This window comes from Pseudopodoces humilis, chromosome 3, assembly GCF_049639895.1.
Source record: "Pseudopodoces humilis isolate 2021_Gansu_Grassland_sample_001 chromosome 3, ASM4963989v1, whole genome shotgun sequence".
In the NCBI taxonomy this organism is placed as follows: domain Eukaryota; kingdom Metazoa; phylum Chordata; class Aves; order Passeriformes; family Paridae; genus Pseudopodoces; species Pseudopodoces humilis.
In genome coordinates, this window is record NC_142202.1 from 23,531,457 (window position 1) to 23,548,471 (window position 17,015).

Consider the following 17,015-nt stretch of genomic DNA (forward strand, 5'->3'; position numbering starts at 1 on the left):
CGTTATATCCCATTTGCTGTCTGCAGATTAAACAGGAAAGATTAGGTTAATGTCACGTTAGCTTCTAAAAAGTCATTGCTCTTACAAGTACATGTTTTGTGTTTTAAAGACATTTACCCATTTGAAATAGAGTGATTACAAGAGCATGAAATCAATGTAAAGAACAGTTAGAACGGTGCATAGCCCACATTTTTGTCTTTAAATCAAAAACTGCCTTCTTATTGTATTGTATCTTGCATTTCCACACAGTCGTAGCTGGATGCTTTGGAACAGATCATCTTTCATTGTCTCAGATGTGGATTTGGCAAGGAGATTTTGTGCTGGTTTGAATTCTGGGAAGTCTGAACTCTGCATGGTCTACTTCTGTCAGAAGGAAGTAGTTCACAGATAACCTAAATTGTGATAAACAATTTTCCATAGCTATTGAAAGTCAGTTGGCAGACACTGAATACTTTTTGCTTACTTAATAGTAATGACTCACAAAAGTCACTCATAAAAATGATGTGAATTTCATAACCTTTCATTTCATTGGAATCTTGTCACCAGCCCACATTTAGGCAAAACTCAAAATACTTTCTCAACAAAGTTATGTCTTACAGTGGAAAAACACACCTGCCCTGGGCTTTAAACCCCTTTGTGCTGATTATCTCATCACCCCAGTGGGTGAGGGGCTGGAAACCCCAGGGTCTCTGCAGGGAGCTGAGCCTCTGCTTTGGCTCAGGTCCTGCTGCTTAGCATGTGCTGAGTTCAAGGGAGGCTGAAATTAATGTGAGAGGAAGAATTCTTGCACATAAAAAACTCACTTGTTAGGTGCTGGATAAACTATAATTTCATCCATGTGCTTCCTTGATAAAGAATGCTCCTGTGACACCATTTTCTCTTGTTGCTTACTTGCTGTTTTCATTATCACAGCTGCAACGTTTTGAAACCAGCACAGGTAAATCTGAAGGCAAACCCCAACAGACACTCAGAAAGCTCAGCCTAACAGATTGCTTTGCCTTCATAATTTACTACTGTAAATAAATGTGCATGCTGGAATTGATTAATTGCTTCCATTTCAGTGCAAGCACAATTAGCCATTGATATGTTTTTGTCAGACAAGTTCCAGGTCATTTTACATCTCACAGCTCTTCCTAATGGAAAAGGGAGGTTTACTCCTCCTATGAATCACTTCACTAGGTATTTAAGAGTAAACAGGCTGTGGAGACTGAGGATGTCGGGAGGGTCCAGAAGCAAACACACTGCAGCTGGGGGCACTTTTCTGGTGCAGAGCCCAAGGACTTTCTGCTGGGCAGGCAGGCAGAGAGAGAAAGGGCTGCTTCCTCTGCCTTTGCTTGGGCTTTCCAGAGCCGTTTAACAAAAAAGTAGAGAAAAGGTCCTAACAGTGAATGTCTGGATAACATTTCAGTTTTCAGGTGCTCTTTTTCCGCTGTGGATCAAGGTTGAAGTGGATAAGCAGACCTGTCTGGAGAGTACCCAGCTGTTCCCCAGGACCTCAGTATACTTTTTCCCAGTTGTCTCCATAAAAACAAAACAGGCAAGAAATTTGATGTGGTAGAAATCCAGCTGGTTGGCCAGCCATAACTGATACCAAATAGTCTCCCTATTTTATTTTCTAATGATGTGTATATGACAAAAAGCTTCTTTTTGCAGGTGATTAATTTGATAAGGTTTTTTCAGCCATTGTTACCAGTGGTATGATAGTTACATCTTTGGATGTTACAGATGGAATTTCCCATTTAGCCACCAAGTGTGTACCTATCGCTTAAGATGTCTCTTGAGGAAGGATGAGTTTAGTGTGCTTGTAAAAGATGTCCAAAAAATGCAGCTGTTTGCTTCCAGCAACAAAGTTAAAACCTTCAGGAAACTCTGCCCAATGTGAACAAATGTTAAATCATCAGTGTGGTAATTCACTATTGTGTGAAGCTCAGCAGAAGTGGATAGGACTTGATACGGTGCCATGACTGATATCTTGAAACTGTTCTCTTGAAATTGATTCTGGCTTAGGTTATGGATTAACTGCTTTATATAGAGGTACAGGATGCTACACAAAGTTTTTCACAGGGGTTTCTCAGAGGGTGTATAGAACATCCTCCAAAGTTTTTGGTACTGACCACATGAAGTCTTCAAAAACTAGCAACAAAGAGGTCTAGAAGTGAACTATTTTACTGGTAGACCTTTTACAGTTTGTTTTTCTTGTTATTTTTATTTTTCCCAAGTATTTAAGAGGGTCTCTGGGCCCCAAAGCCCAAGGGCATGGGGACAAGGAAACTGCGATTGCAGGTCATGCTTCACAGTACAGCCTGAGCAGGGGGCTGTTTCTGAGCCTCTCGGGTGGAGACATGCTTGGTACTGCTGGGATTTTGAGCACTAAAGATGCTTCAACTGCAGCACCTTTCATGCATACTATACACATTTAAGGAAAAATAGTGGAATGAAAAAAAAAGGGGGAGAATTTCCTCTTGAGACAAATGTCTCTGCACAGTCTCCCACCCACATCGCAGCCACAGGCAGCTACAGCCAGCCCTGTCTATAGCAGACTTAAAATGTGTGTCCAAACACAGCTGTGAATAATGTTTTAAGATATGCACAGGAAGACCAGCTATTCTGTATTGTGTGACTGGAAGACTATGAAAGGTTCTGGGATGCCTCAGTAAATCCAGAAGGGATAGTTTCAGCACTATGGAACATTAAAAGTTCCCAATATTTTAATTTTTTTATAATGCAGTGACAAAAAATATCACTCAGACTAGGCAGTCTTAATGGAAATATTTAGTCTTCTATCATGTGGGAAACAGACTGCAGCTCTTGAACTCTCTTCTGCAAATTCAGAGTCAAAGGGTAATGATTCTCCACATGGGATAAAAGTGATATATTATACACAGTTGCTGAGGGCAATGATTAGGAACTAGAAGATCTCTCAAGGCTCCTGAACTCTTTACTATGTCAGTGATATTGCTTTAACAGAGATAATTTAATAAGTAAAACAATACTATCCCTAAAATGGACTTTCTTCATTTTTTCCACTGCTTTGGACTAATGCCCTTGTGTTAGACATACCAGCCTGAATTCATCTTTGCCATAAATCCACTGGTGTGACTGGGGCAGTGTGAAGGATGTGCACATGTGCCAGTTTGCAGCACCTTGTGAAACTCTTGGCAGCGAGCAGAACAGTCTGGACTGAGCAATCTTTGGTGCTTTTCTGGAATCTCATCCTGTTTAAACTGAATGCAGACAGTGATGGGCAAGTAACCTCCTGTTTGGATGATCATGTTTTTTGGATGTTCACTGCTAAAAAAGACCATCCCACAACTATTAGGTATTTTGATAGATATTCTTGAATTCTGAATTATATATTCTTAAATTCTGCGTTAAGTAATTTTACCTAAGGTTAACAACAGATATATCATAACTTCCATGTTAAATATGAAGATGAGGTCATGCAAGATTTTAAGAAACTGGAGAAGGTGCTCCTACATGTCAATCTTCTCTCTCTCCTACTGCCTACCTGTCTTTGCTGCTCTGTAGCTTAGGTGGGTTGTTTTCCCCACTTGGGAGCACAGCAGCCCAATTTTTGTCATAAATCCTCCCTGTATCTAGCAGGAATGCTTCTCTTCAAAACATGTGCACCACTGGCCTTGGGGGAGAAGAAATTACTAAATGACAGGAAATTTGCACTTTACCTGAGGTGGCAGGGAAACAGGTGCTCCATGGCTGCTAGAAGGGGCCATGGGAGAGGACTGTGTGCAAATGAGTTTGGGGATGTCAAATCTCCAGGTGGTGACTGTGGCAGGTGAGAGGAGATAATTCAGCAGCCCTGTCTCGCAGTGAGCCCTGGCTTTTCTCACCCTGCTGAGTCACACAGAATAATTCATTACCCAGCACTGCTCAGGGACTGTCATAAACAAGCCATGGGCTGGAATTTTTTTCATCCCTCTCTCCACCTAGCAGACTGTATTTTGAGTGTAATGGAAGTTTTACATTACATCTTTTTTCTTAAGGCAACAGGTCAAGAAATAGGATTTTTATATGAATTTGTCTGTCCATATAGCACCTAGTACACTGAAATATAAATATCACTTGAGGGAAAATACATATGTCACTACACAGAAGAATTTTTCACCTAAGGTTTGATTTGGTCACTGAAAATATTTTAAGCGAAGTTTTATTTTCAGTTGCTTCACTTAGTTGCCTTTCCAGAACAAGGATGTGCCAAGACAATGCAGGTGATTTTCTCTCTCTTTAGAATTAAGATATGAAAAAAAATAATTGTAAGAAACTCCTTAAAAAGATGCCTTTTATTGATGGTTAATACCATAGATGAGCATGTAGATATGATGATCATACAAAGAGCATGTACCCTTTCCCACTGATATTTCTTTTGGTTCATTTTGCTGCAATGATAGAGACATACTTTTAGTGACTGAATTGTGGTTTTTAGTCCTTTATACGTGGAGGAGCAGTTTTTCCCAGTTAAAGCAGGGAGATATCATTCAGTGATACCCTGGCTCAGTGACGAGCAGCACTGAGAATTGTCTTGTTGCTCTGCCACTGTGGTGTCCATAGGGAATATTTCTAAATCTGTAAAGTAGGAGCACCTGAGGAAATACTTTAACTATATAGTGGCTTTTCATGCATCAGAGACTGTGGATTTTTTACCTCTCTCACTCTCCCCTGAATTTCTGAGAGATGAGTGTTGGAAAGTATGGAAAACTAAGATGAGACTACTTGGATTTATCTGTGTGCTGAATTCTCATTCCAAAATACCTCAGTGATTACTGGGAGATAGACAGAAACTGTCCCACCAGTTCTTGTGGAGAAGAGCAATATTCTTTGTATTGTGCCAAGGGCAAACTATGGTGTTTCCAAGGGGCTAAGCCTTCCTGAGTGTTGTTCACTAGAAAGGGGAAATTTTTCCCTCCCCACTAACTGCAGAATTCTCAGCCTCAGTATTTCCTTGAATCACAATTAAATGAAAATCTAAAACTTTTTCTCCTAAAATGTAATCTTAATTTTTGGGTGTGAGAACAGTTAAGTTCTTGATTTTTCAAAGGGACTTCAGTTTGGCTCTCAAAATTTATTCTTGCTCTTTCATCTGCACGTAATTATGTCTAGAAATACATATAATTTCTTTCACTGGTTGAAGGCTAAGTATGCATTTGTTGGCACAACCAAATAATTATCTATCCAAGTAATATAAAACAATTGTAAAGATATTTGCAGCTCCCTTCACTTTATCCACAATTACCATAAAACTAAGGGAATGTGAAGAATGAGGTCTGGATTCATCTTTGAACAAAGTAGAGACTTCTAGAAAATAGACTTTAATTACATTCCTCCTCTTGTTGGAAAGGTTATACATCAGGAAAAGTCTTCTGAGTCCTTTTTGTGGCAGGAATGTAGCTACCATATAAAACCTGCAATAAGAAATGTCAAATATAACGATTTTATGATGTCTGTTCATGATCTGGGCAGTGAAGATTTTCTTTACGAATGCATTGATCTGACAGACGAGGCCCAAGGAAGAAGCAGCACAAAAGCAGTACCATCGCTTCAAGGGAAAACACAGAGGTGAATATTTGAAAGTCAGGGGCACAAAGTTTTCCAATTGTTTTGCTATTGCTGGTGGTGAGAGGCTGAAGGTGGATGATAGGTGTGAATTCAGCCCGTATTGCCCAGAGACAGCGAGGAGAGGGGTCTGAAGCACAGGTTATCAGATACCTTGCAGGGTGTGTAAATCAAGACACATGCTGTTAAAGTTTGGGTCCTTGGATTTGTTTTAAAAGATTACAACAGACTGCTGTAGATTATCTATTTATATCATGCTGAAGAAAATGGCAAGGATTTTGGAAAAGCACGCTCTCTCCATGCTGAAATATAGCTTTAGCCTCTGTGTGAGTGGCTAAAATAATCTCACAGTGTCAATAAATGATAGACAGCTTGCTTTTTAATTTTTTTTTCTAAAGCAAACTTTCCAGAGGCTTAGAGACACTTATTAAAACAATCAGGACCTGACTGCTGCACGCTCCCACTGACATCAGTACAAACCTGCCAAAGTTATGCTCCAGTAGGATCAGATCCTTCTCATCCTTCGGGCTGTGTCTCCAGTTGTTTACACAGGTGTAAATTACGTGTGAATCTATCGTGGCCAGAAGAGGCATTAATCATCACGTCAGCCAACGAGAGCTGCCTTCAACCTTGCAGTGAACTTTCTGAGGTGCCTCCCTACCCTGTGATAAATGTGCCAGACCAAGAGTGATGTGGAAATGCCCATCTCCCAGCACCATGGCCCTCCCCAGGCACTGTCTGGGAGCTGCTACCTCCAGCACCAGTGGTGCTTTGGGAAACTGCTCCATGGTTTGTGCTTTGTGACTGTGAGGTGCACAACACATGCTGACTGTCACCTGTGTGGTGGGGCTCAAAACCAGTCTGCCAATGCTCTTTGCTACTATGTGATACCTTGCTCTCTCTCCCACAGAATTCTTGTTTCAGAAGAATTTCTTGCTTTATTCCTGGAAATACCAGCTCTAGAGGGTCTGTGGTTCAGCTCAGAGCACGAAGCAGCATCTCCCTGGGACAAGTTAACTCCACAGCAGCTCTGAGGCAGTACTGGCCCTGGAAGGAAACAATGCTTCAGCTCCCTGGAAAGAAGCCTTAATGCCTGTTGTGAGTCAAGACTTGCATGGTAAAACGGATTATTACTGGCTACTGCAGTAAAGTATATGTAGGAAAATGTTATGGATCCACAGGAAGATGGTAGGGGTTGTAAGAAGAATTTATTATTGTGGCAGTCTGGTTCTTTTTCAGTGAATTGTAAAACTGAGTTTCATGTTGCGATAGATTCAGTTAGTTGAGTTTGTTCTTAACTATTTGTTATTGACATTAGTAAGACAAATTATAAAATATGGCTGCAAGGTTTTGTTGACCTTTTCATTTACAACAGGTAGAACTGGAAGTTCATACTGAAAAGTTGACTCTCAGTGTTTGTAAACACACACACAAACACAAAGGGAATTTATGTGCACTTAACTGGGTCCTCAGAGAATAGCTGCATTCTGTGTGTGTTTTCTTTTTGTGCTGGATTCTGCAAGGCTACCTGAAACAAAGTAAAATAAATACTTTTATTTTTAAAAAGATATTTCACTCTTCATAACTGATGGCCCCATGGATTAGGAATGTTCAGGATAAATGGCATTTTATTATTATGTTTGGTGTTTTAAGGAAAGTAAACAAGGGCAAGGAGACAAGCACTAGGCTTTGCCTGGAGCCGACCACAGACTTATTCTCTGTGAGTTTGCAGCTGTGCTGTGGGTAGGAGGAATGTCTGTGCCACGTAGCCAATATGCAGGAACCCTCTCAGGATGCTGTGAGTGAGCCTGAGGCACTGACACGGTCCTCATGCACTGCCCAGGTGTGGTCTGAAACCTCCCAGCAGCTCACATCATCGGAATGTGCCATGTCCATTCCAGTTTCCCATTTTCACACAAATATCGAAGAATTTACACTGAATAGGTGTGTATTTTGACCTGTGTTCTCCATAAATATGATGTTTCATAGTTTTAGTCATGGAATACACTGTTTTTGAGAGATTTTGTTTCATACTAACAGAACTTTCTCAACTCAGAAGTTCTGAATTAAAGAAAGCATTTGGGAACAGAAAGTGGATCACGCCAGTGGCACTATGTGAATAAGTTTTTTACATTCATAATTTAAGACTCTTCACACATTTTCTTTGGAAAGCTCAGGTTTCTATTTTGAGGGTTGAATTTTTATTTTAATGAATCAGAAAGTGTGAAAGCAATATGAAAATAAGTTGTTAAGTCTTGGGGGAACTATAATTCAGAACAGTCTAGCAACAGAAAATTGCTTTCAATAGGCTACATCTTTGCAAAATTTGAAGGGAAAAAGGACAGCTGGATTATAATCTACATAAACATAATTGTTCTGAGACTGTAGAGTGCCTACCTTTGTGTTCTGAAAAGTGACATGAATGAAATCTGTATTTTCTGTATCTATTTCACAATTACAAAAAATATAGAATGTACACTTACATATAAAGTAATATAAATTTCTTATTAAAAATGAGGGAAAAAAGTAATTTGAGTGACCAGAAATCTGCTAAAGGGAGTTGGAATGAGAACCTGACCTTGGTTTCTAACTGCCCAGGCAGTGGCTCTTTAGCTACCCTCGAGATGCCGGACATGCATCCATTCAGAAGCTTGGGGTGCTACAGAGTGCAAAGGCAATACAGCACTGCAATCATCTTTGATTTAAGAAGTTCTGGTGGCTTTTTACCCTCTGAACCTGGATTACTGGAATGATCTCATCTTTTTTTTTTTCTTTTTCCATCATGGATGTGTTAAAGGAGGGTTGCTCAAATGGTTTTACCCAAAAATATGACGAGACTGGGCAATTCTATCTCCAAGCATTCACTGGGTCCTGAAGTTACAAAGACTTAAGTGCATCTACAAGAGTAAAACCAATGTTTAAACAGGCTAGAGCCACACAGAGGAAAACACAAATGCAATTCATAGATAAAGCTACTATGAGAAATGGTGGCAGCATTGCAGTGTTAATGTTTTCATTTTAATGCAAATAAAACTACAGATATTTTTCATCTGATTTTTACAACATTCTTTCAGGCCTGAGAATACAGTGTTAAATACAAGACTTGGTAATTTGGCTGCTCACTGACATCTGAACAATACTGGATTTACAAGAAGTCTGTGGTTTTAAATTAGGGTTGCCAAGTGTTACATAAAACAATCAGATATGCACAAATCAAAGCTGTTGAAAGGCTGGGTTATTGGGAGATGCATCTCAATGAATATTACTGCCAGCAAATAATCTGACCTGTTTCTGACATCAGTATGGACTTCCTGAGATATCCGGTGGCACATTTCAGGTAACAATATTGACTTAAAATAAAAAATAACCCAGAATTTCTTGTGACTTGCAATCAGGAAAGACTGCAGCATCACCAGCAATTTTTCGAAGGTAGACAGAGACTGTTTGATGCTAACAATTTTATATGAATTCATAACTCTGAGGTATAACAGCACTTTGCCTGTTACCAGACTCTAAACAAAATAGGAGACGTGTCCATTTTTAAAAATCCTTACTTAACTTAAAAGTTCTACCAATTACTATCCTCTTATGGTAGAAAAAGAATTATTAATATGTCTTGCTGGAAATCCTGGTGCACTGTTTAAATGTTTGCTTTGAATTGCCAGCATGGTTTTCTTTTGAGTCCTGCTTTTCTATGTAGCAAAATGCAATATTAGTTCAATCAGCTCAATGCAGAGCAGACCAATGTTGCTGGGATCCCCAGCACAGTTAATATCGAGCAGCACTCTTGTGGTTTTAAATGTGAATTAAATTTGCAGAAATCAGGGGAAAATTGGGGCCTGATTAATGGTTGCATATTATGCCTTGAGGTGGTAGATCTTTGTTTTCCTCAGGACTGTGAGAGTTTAGACCAACCTGTGTGTTGGTTTAGACCAACTCAAACCAGATGAATTCCACTGGAAAACTCAGGGGAGCTTGACAAAATAATGCCAGTGAGATCTTGGCTCCCTCTGGAAGATAGCAGGAATTTTGCCATTAACATCATCTGGGACAGATTTCTTCCTTTTGCTTTCCATCCTGGTGGAGTCTGTTTAATCCCCTTTTGGGCCAGTGAGATGGAGCAGCACTGAAGAAGGTGTGCTGATGTAAAGCATCAGGAATAAGTTATAAAAAATTGTGTCCAAAAGGCTAGATAAATATTACTTTACCCTACATCCAGGGGCAGAAGAAAGAAGGACATGTAGCTCTTCTTTCCAGCATAGAAGTACTTCCTAGATTCTTATAATCTCCAAGAAAAGTTTCTCAAAAATTCCCTGTTATGTAAAGATTCAAGAGTACAGTTTGTTTGTTAAAAAAGGCAAAGAAAGGGGAAAAAAAACCCCACAGCTGCTTAATATAAGAAATCACCTGTTTATCATATAAATCTAATGAAAAATGTTCCATGTCTTAATCTGCATGAGCCAAGATTTACATGTGGCAGAATAAAGTAAATTCAGAGTAGAGAAAATATTCCAGAGTTGAATGTACTACAAATTGCTGTGTCTAAATTGTCCTTCCTGGATTTATGTTGTAAGGGAAAGTTTCAGCAAAACACAAATTTGTCATAACTAGTCCTTAAGAAAGGTGATATTTCAGTGAGGAGACCTGGCAAACCTGTTTCATTTGCCAATGTAATTTCCAGGTCCATATTTCCTACAACTCCTCTCTGTCACTCCTTATTTAGGATGATTTTCAATTTCTTTTTTCAACTGAATTGAGCTATATCTGCCAAGGAAGCAAATATTAAAACTAAATCCAGAATTATTAGTAATAGGTTACTTATAGAAGAGGTCATTTTCTGTCCCTTACAGGTCTATAAATAATAGCTAATATAAAGATGGGTGTTTTGCTCTAATAAAATAGCAGCAAATCAGGAGGAGAAAATGGTGTGTGGTAGGATAATGCATTCTGTATTGACTGCAAAGATCTGTCTTCATCCCTAAAAGCCCAACAGTTTTGTTAAATTACCAAATTGAATGTTATACACCATCAAACTAAATTTTTTTAAAATATGTTTTACATGAGCATCTAATTATAAGTTGCATTTTCATTCCCTAGGATGCTTAAATATTTGCAGACTTCACTGGGCTTAGTCCACATGTCCCCTCCCACCATCCAATGTGTGTCAGCTCACACCCAGACATTGATTTAGATGGCTGTAGATGTTGAGTCTCACCTGGTGTCAGTGATACTGCTTTTCCATGCTGCTGCTTCAGGTGTGAATGTTGCTGGTTCTTTTTCATGATCATGCTGACATTTGGTATGTGATCAGTAAAAATGTATGCCCCCAAGCACATGATGGCTTAATGGCATGGATAAAGGCAATGTTCCTATATCATCTAGAGTTCTTATACAAACTAAAATTTCCTTGCATAAGAGAGCATCTCTGTCTCCCTGTCTCAGATTTATCGATTTCAAAGGGTCATAATGTAATTCAGTAGAGGCTGAATTAATTGCAAAGTGTTTCCCAGCTGCATAGTAGAGAAATTGGTCACTACTGACCTTCTAACTGGAATTCTGCCTGCATAGGATCATATTCCCAGCCCAGACTGAAATATCTGCCAGATTGTTTTGTTTGTGTTTTTGAGATGTTGCTCCATAAGCTCCACTTATCCTATCTGCTTCCTGTTGCATGGACGGACTTCATGGCAGCTTAGGAAGAGTCATTACAGACTGGTGACCTGTGGAGGAAGGACTGGAGTTCAGTTCCTTTTCCAGAGAATGCTTAACAAAAAAACTATAAACAGGTGCTGGAGTGGTGACAGGGAGACAGGTTCCTATTGAAGGAAAATGTTCTCACTTTTTAATCATGCTCAAGATCATGCTCTGTCAAAAGGCAAATTTAAATAGTCTGTTGAAGTTGAATTGTTTCCAAAGAGACTAATAAATGTAGTAAAGCAATTACAGGTGTGGCTCAGCACAGGCATGTTGGGACTGCTATTTGAGGTGATAAATCAGGAGGGAGAAAAAGGAGATGGCAGGGATGAAGGGACAGAAATGGAGAGGCAAGCAGATATAGAAGTTGGCAGTGAAGCCAACCTATAAAAACAGACTGCTCTGCTTTCCTTCCTTGCAGGGCCCAAGCCAGCAGATGTGCTTTGAGAATTCCCATCAGATCAGGCTTCACAGGAGAGCCAGAGCAGTAACAAGTTCATAGTTCCCAGCAGGGTTTGAGATCAAGCTGGAAGCTGTGCTGCTCTGGCTTGTCAGCCTGTGGATGCCCAGAAGCAAATCCTTTCCCTTTCTCTCCAGAGCTTTGCTCTTCAAGTGCCACAGGAAGAGGAACATGGGGCTCGAGGAATGAAATTTTAGTCTTTGATTCTTGGCTCAGCAGTTAGCCTAATTATTATTGTAAATGTGGCAGGCAAGTTGTCTTTTTAATATGTTCCCTCTCTTTTGAACTATCCATATAGATGGTGAAAAAAAATTCTATACTTCTCTAAGATGCCAAAGTTCAGTTTTAAAATTAAAAAGCCCAGAATCCAGAAAGACCTTACTGTGCTTTCAAGAATAACCTCACCTCCTAAGCATCTGAAAGCCTGAAGAGCTTGGAGAGAAAATGAAGAAGGGTATTTAACTTTCATGGAAACATGTATTTTTTTCCCTGATCTCTTTATTTATTTTGGTAAGAAGTATACAGAAAAAAAAGGAAAGCTATGTTGAAATTAATCATGTGGAACCGATTTCTGCAGGGGAGGCCATGAGATAGCTGGGGAAACGCAAAAAAAGTCCAGTTCTGGTGCCGTGATGTGCTGACATACAGGAACCTGCATGACAAGAAACAACAAGGGCTGTGAGACACACAGGATTGAGTCTCTCTCAAGGCCACAATCTGCTTACACTAGGCAGATTTAACACCAACTGGAAGACAAAATCAAGGCCTCATGCAGTGAATAACACAAGTGGAGAGCTGAGGTGCAGCTGTAAGGAGGTGTTCCAGCACCACCAAGAAATGTGAGTGGTACACACCACCTTCACCCCCTTGTGGCAAAACAACTGGCAGCTTGTGGGTGAGGAGGCTGCTAATATTTAAACATTTTGCTGTATTTTTGTCCTGTGGCCATGACCAGAGACAGAAATTCCAAGAGAATTAGTGTTTGATAGGTATGGGATATATAGGCATATATAGTGGGTACAGGAAAAATATGAGTACTATGCTTTCAGCAAGACAAGCACTGAATCTCTGGGAATATTTTTGCTCCCAAACTTAAGATGCTGTTGTGAGAAATGCACAGCAATATAATCCATGAGACTGAACTTTGAGAGTGAGATTTTACAAAATAAATTGTTACCAACAAGGTCTGTGCAATCCTGGAACATTTAGCTGTTAAGCACTGTCTTTTTTTCTCCATAGGGGTATAATTTGCATTTTGATTGAACTAGTCAAATATTTTGTCGAACAAAAGAATTTCTTAGTAAACATAATTATGCTTTTAGTCTAGATGACCTTTTTCTTGATTAAAAAAAAAAACTGATTACCTTTCCTATTAATAATAAGTTGATTAATGTAGTTGGATGAATTATTAAAGAAGAGATAACTGAATTAATCATACTTAATGTAATAGCAGATTACTGGGAGCTTATAGATTAATATTAGTATTTCCCTTCCTGTTACAGGCTAATCTAAATAGATTTAATTCAAAGGGACCATGTCCATTTTTTTTTCTGGCCTTACTCATGAATTAACACTGCTCTGGTAAAAACTCCTGGCATATAACAGACCCAGAGTAGCTCTGAATCAGTGTTTTTCAGCTGGTCCATGCTTTTCACTTCTTGCTTTTAACAGAACCTAGAAATCTGTTCTTTTTGAAAATAGATTTTAATTGTCACACACTAAAATGAAGTCTTGTATTTATTTAAGGCAGATTTGGAAATATTCAGACCTTGTGGATGATAAATCAGTTTTGAGCTGCATTTAGCTACCCAGTTGCTTTGTTAATAGCTGTCCTGTTGGTGTGTCTCCTGAGATCTGAGATAGATCATGCAGCAGCTGGCTGATGCTCATTCTCATGTTTGTACTTGGAGAGAAAAGAAAGTCAATTCTGTTGTTCCTTTTCTTTTCTAGACCTTGCTATTACACAACATGCACTATATCCATAGCTGGGACACATGCAGAGGATTAACAAAGCAAGCAGGAGCCAGGTGACAATGGTTTTCCACTCTCTGGGAGTGTCTGATCCTTCTTGAGGAAGACACTGTCTGAATCCACTGGATTCCTGCGCAGCTCAGCTTGTGACAGACACAAAGTGCAATCACAGCCCTTGAAACCTGATGAGCCCCTCAAGTACAGTGAAACAATTCCACATACACATGTGACATGGGAAGAATCAGGTGCCAAAAATTTCTCTTTTGCCATAAAGGGTAAAAATACTCATTCTAAAAGGTAAAATAAAATGAAGTTTATATAGAAGTGTTTATACATGGTTTTATTCTGTCATACTTCTGTTCAGAATCTTTTAAACACCTTCCGAAAAAGGGTTGGGTTGTTTTTTTTTAGGAACCTCCTGCCCTATTTAAAAGGCTGCTAAAAAAATCAATTAAATTTTTATGCATGTGAATGTAGCAGCATATATGTAAATCCAGAGTTGTAATGGACCTTTAGTATGACCCAGCTCAGCAGATGGTGACCAGCAGAAAGTTCTATTCTGCTTGTCTGGGACACATTGGTGGCTCCCACGGTCCTCATGAGCTGGATGAGATGAGAGGGAAGATAAGGCACTACTCGCCAAGCAGAGACTGAGTGGTGATCTCTACTCTACAGAGGGGACAGGAGCACAAAAAAGTGACTGATATTCAAAAGAAGTTTTGCAATGAGCAGCCCAGGAGGTACATTCCATTTTAACAGCTGGTTTGGTTGAACAGGGCTGTAACCTACCCAAGACACTCTACCAGGCCCTCTTTCTATCTTTTATCTTCTTTTATCTTTATCTCTGTCCCCTGAGAACACCTAGGGTAATGAAATATCTCCCACTGGAGATATCTACCACTTTGGGTGGTAAAATAGTTGGGCTGTTGGAGGCAGTGTGATGGTTTGCAGGGATAAACCTGTAAGAGGGATGGCCAGATGGGCTCAGGCCGGGAATTTGGTTTAACATCTCACTTGTCATCCGAGCACGTGAGGAGGGCACAACACACACAGCAGAAAATTGAAGGAGGGCAGTGAATCAAACAATCCTTGTGGTTGTAATGGACCCAATCATAGCAGACAGTCTCTATTTAGTCCTTCATTATAATTTATTATACCTTTCATATTATATGAAATATACATTATATTTAATATAATTAATGTAATTTTATCATTATAACCCTTGGTATTTTTCTTATCAGTTTAAGTTTTGATTATCTTTGAACTTAGAAATTCTGAGACAATGAGGTCTATAATTTAACCGTGTGCATAGTGTACATGCTCTAATGGGGAAGGATGGGAGGTGCCCCTTTTTCTGGTTTTTAAATTTGTAAGTTTTCATTCTCATGGAATTTAGAATTTCTGTTATATCTGAAACTATGCCTGGTGTTCTCCCTGCTTTAATTTCCATATAATGGTTACAAATGCAAAGAGCAAATGCAGAGTAAACAAATGAAAGAACACCCTCTATTTGTGACACAGCCATTTAAAACATTCCTGAGGTGTTTATTTATCAAAGACATTCTGGAAACCATGTTTGAAAGGTTAAAAAACAGACTTTGTGTCTGTAGAAAATAACAGAGTTCACATTTCCAAACCTGAATGGATCTAAAAAGACCATAACACGTTTTCATTTTTTAAAAATGTAGTTAATCTCAGACTTAAAATTGCCTACAATCTGTTGAACAGCTTTCAAGACTGATATATAAGCATAAGGAAGTATGGTCCCTAGGGAGCTAATCTTGCAGCAAGCAATGCTTTGGGTTTTCAGCCAAATAGGATTGGAGACCAGGTTTTCTATCAAGAGTGATTAAACTGTCTATATAAAGCTCAGATTAGGAGTTTTTTTAAAAATGTGTACATGAAAAGGCTTTAGCAGAAAAGTAAAATCTCACAAATTTCCTCTTTTATTAAGAGCAGTGCTACTCATTTAAATGGAAGACTCTCCCTCTCCCTCTCCCTCTCCCTCTCGCTCTCCCTCTCCCTCTCCCTCTCCCTCTCCCTCTCCCTCTCCCTCTCCCTCTCCCTCTCCCTCTCCCTCTCCCTCTCCCTCTCCCTCTCCCTCTCCCTCTCCTTCTCCCTCTCCCTCTCCTTCTCCCTCTCATTCCAGCACAGTCACCTGGATCATGCACTGGGCATCATCTTCTTATTTCCACATTCAATCCCAAACATTAAAGTGAAACTAAAACGGCCATATGTTGTTTAGCAATACTGTGAATGTGTAAAAATTGTTATCCAGGAATGAAAGAGAATAAAAATGTACTTTTAAATCTTGAGCAAACCCAGATTAGGACACTAATGACCCAGTGGAAAATTCTGAGGGTATCTCACCTAAGTCTAGTGGAGCAGCTTGAAATCAAACCTCTTACAGAGGGTGGAAAAGCTATCATTACAACAAGGCAAAAATACAAAAAAAGTTGAGATAAAACCTGTGGCAAGACTAATTTTGGGAAAGTTCTGAATCAGAACTAAAAAATATTAAATGAATATTCATCCTGATAGTCTTCATATATTTTGTGAATAACAATTGGTGTGGAATTGCATTGTATAAAACAGTACTCCATTCAGGATTAAAGCAGTACTTCCCTACCTCTCTCTGAATTGTTAAATGCTTTACTGAAAATAGGGGTGGTCTAGTTTTCACGGTTTCATCCTATTGCTAATGTGAGGAGTGGCCAGTATTAATAAAAATGAAGAAATTATCAGAAATGTAATCATAGCTCCAGGTATGGTATAAAAATCTCTTTAATAAACTCAACAAAACAAAGCCATTTTATTCTCCTTATATTATCACATATCAACCAAACCAACTTTAAACTAAAATAAATGTAATCAAAAGGTTGGAAAGAAATATGTGAAGAAGGTTAAGTAATACAGTGTATCACATCCAGCTTCAATGTAGAAGCTATCTTTGGGGTTTTTTGTGTGTGTTTCTAAAGCCTAGCAAAATCAATCAGTATTTTTGTTCAGTGCTCCTTCCCATGGTGATTTTGTTAGTGCTTTTGCATTAAGCAAGGAAATGTTTAACTGTGTCAATGTATTAGTGGGAGCTGGGGGACAGAAATGGAAATGAAAGTCATGATGTCAGGATGGTGAGGCTGGCTTGGACTAATGGGAATCAGAGAGGGCCTCAGTAAGCAAAAGGCACAGGAGGAGAAGAGGCTCTGGCTCAGTTCAGGATGGAGGATGTTTGAGGGGCATATGGGGTGTGTAAGGATGGGGAATAGTTCAGGATACTTCCTAGAAAGGTAAGCCCAGACCGAGAAATAGAGCTGAACAGAAA

The 17,015-nt window shown here is 39.3% G+C and overlaps 1 long non-coding RNA gene across 1 annotated transcript; it reads left to right on the forward strand.

The window, feature by feature from the left end:
• Positions 1 to 1,262: 1,262 nt before the first annotated feature.
• LOC148184605 (uncharacterized) lies at positions 1,263 to 13,912 on the forward strand. Its single transcript, XR_015772326.1, has 3 exons — positions 1,263 to 1,537; positions 12,300 to 12,561; positions 13,673 to 13,912. It is a non-coding gene; the product is annotated as an uncharacterized LOC148184605 (long non-coding RNA).
• The last annotated feature ends 3,103 nt before the right edge of the window (positions 13,913 to 17,015 follow it).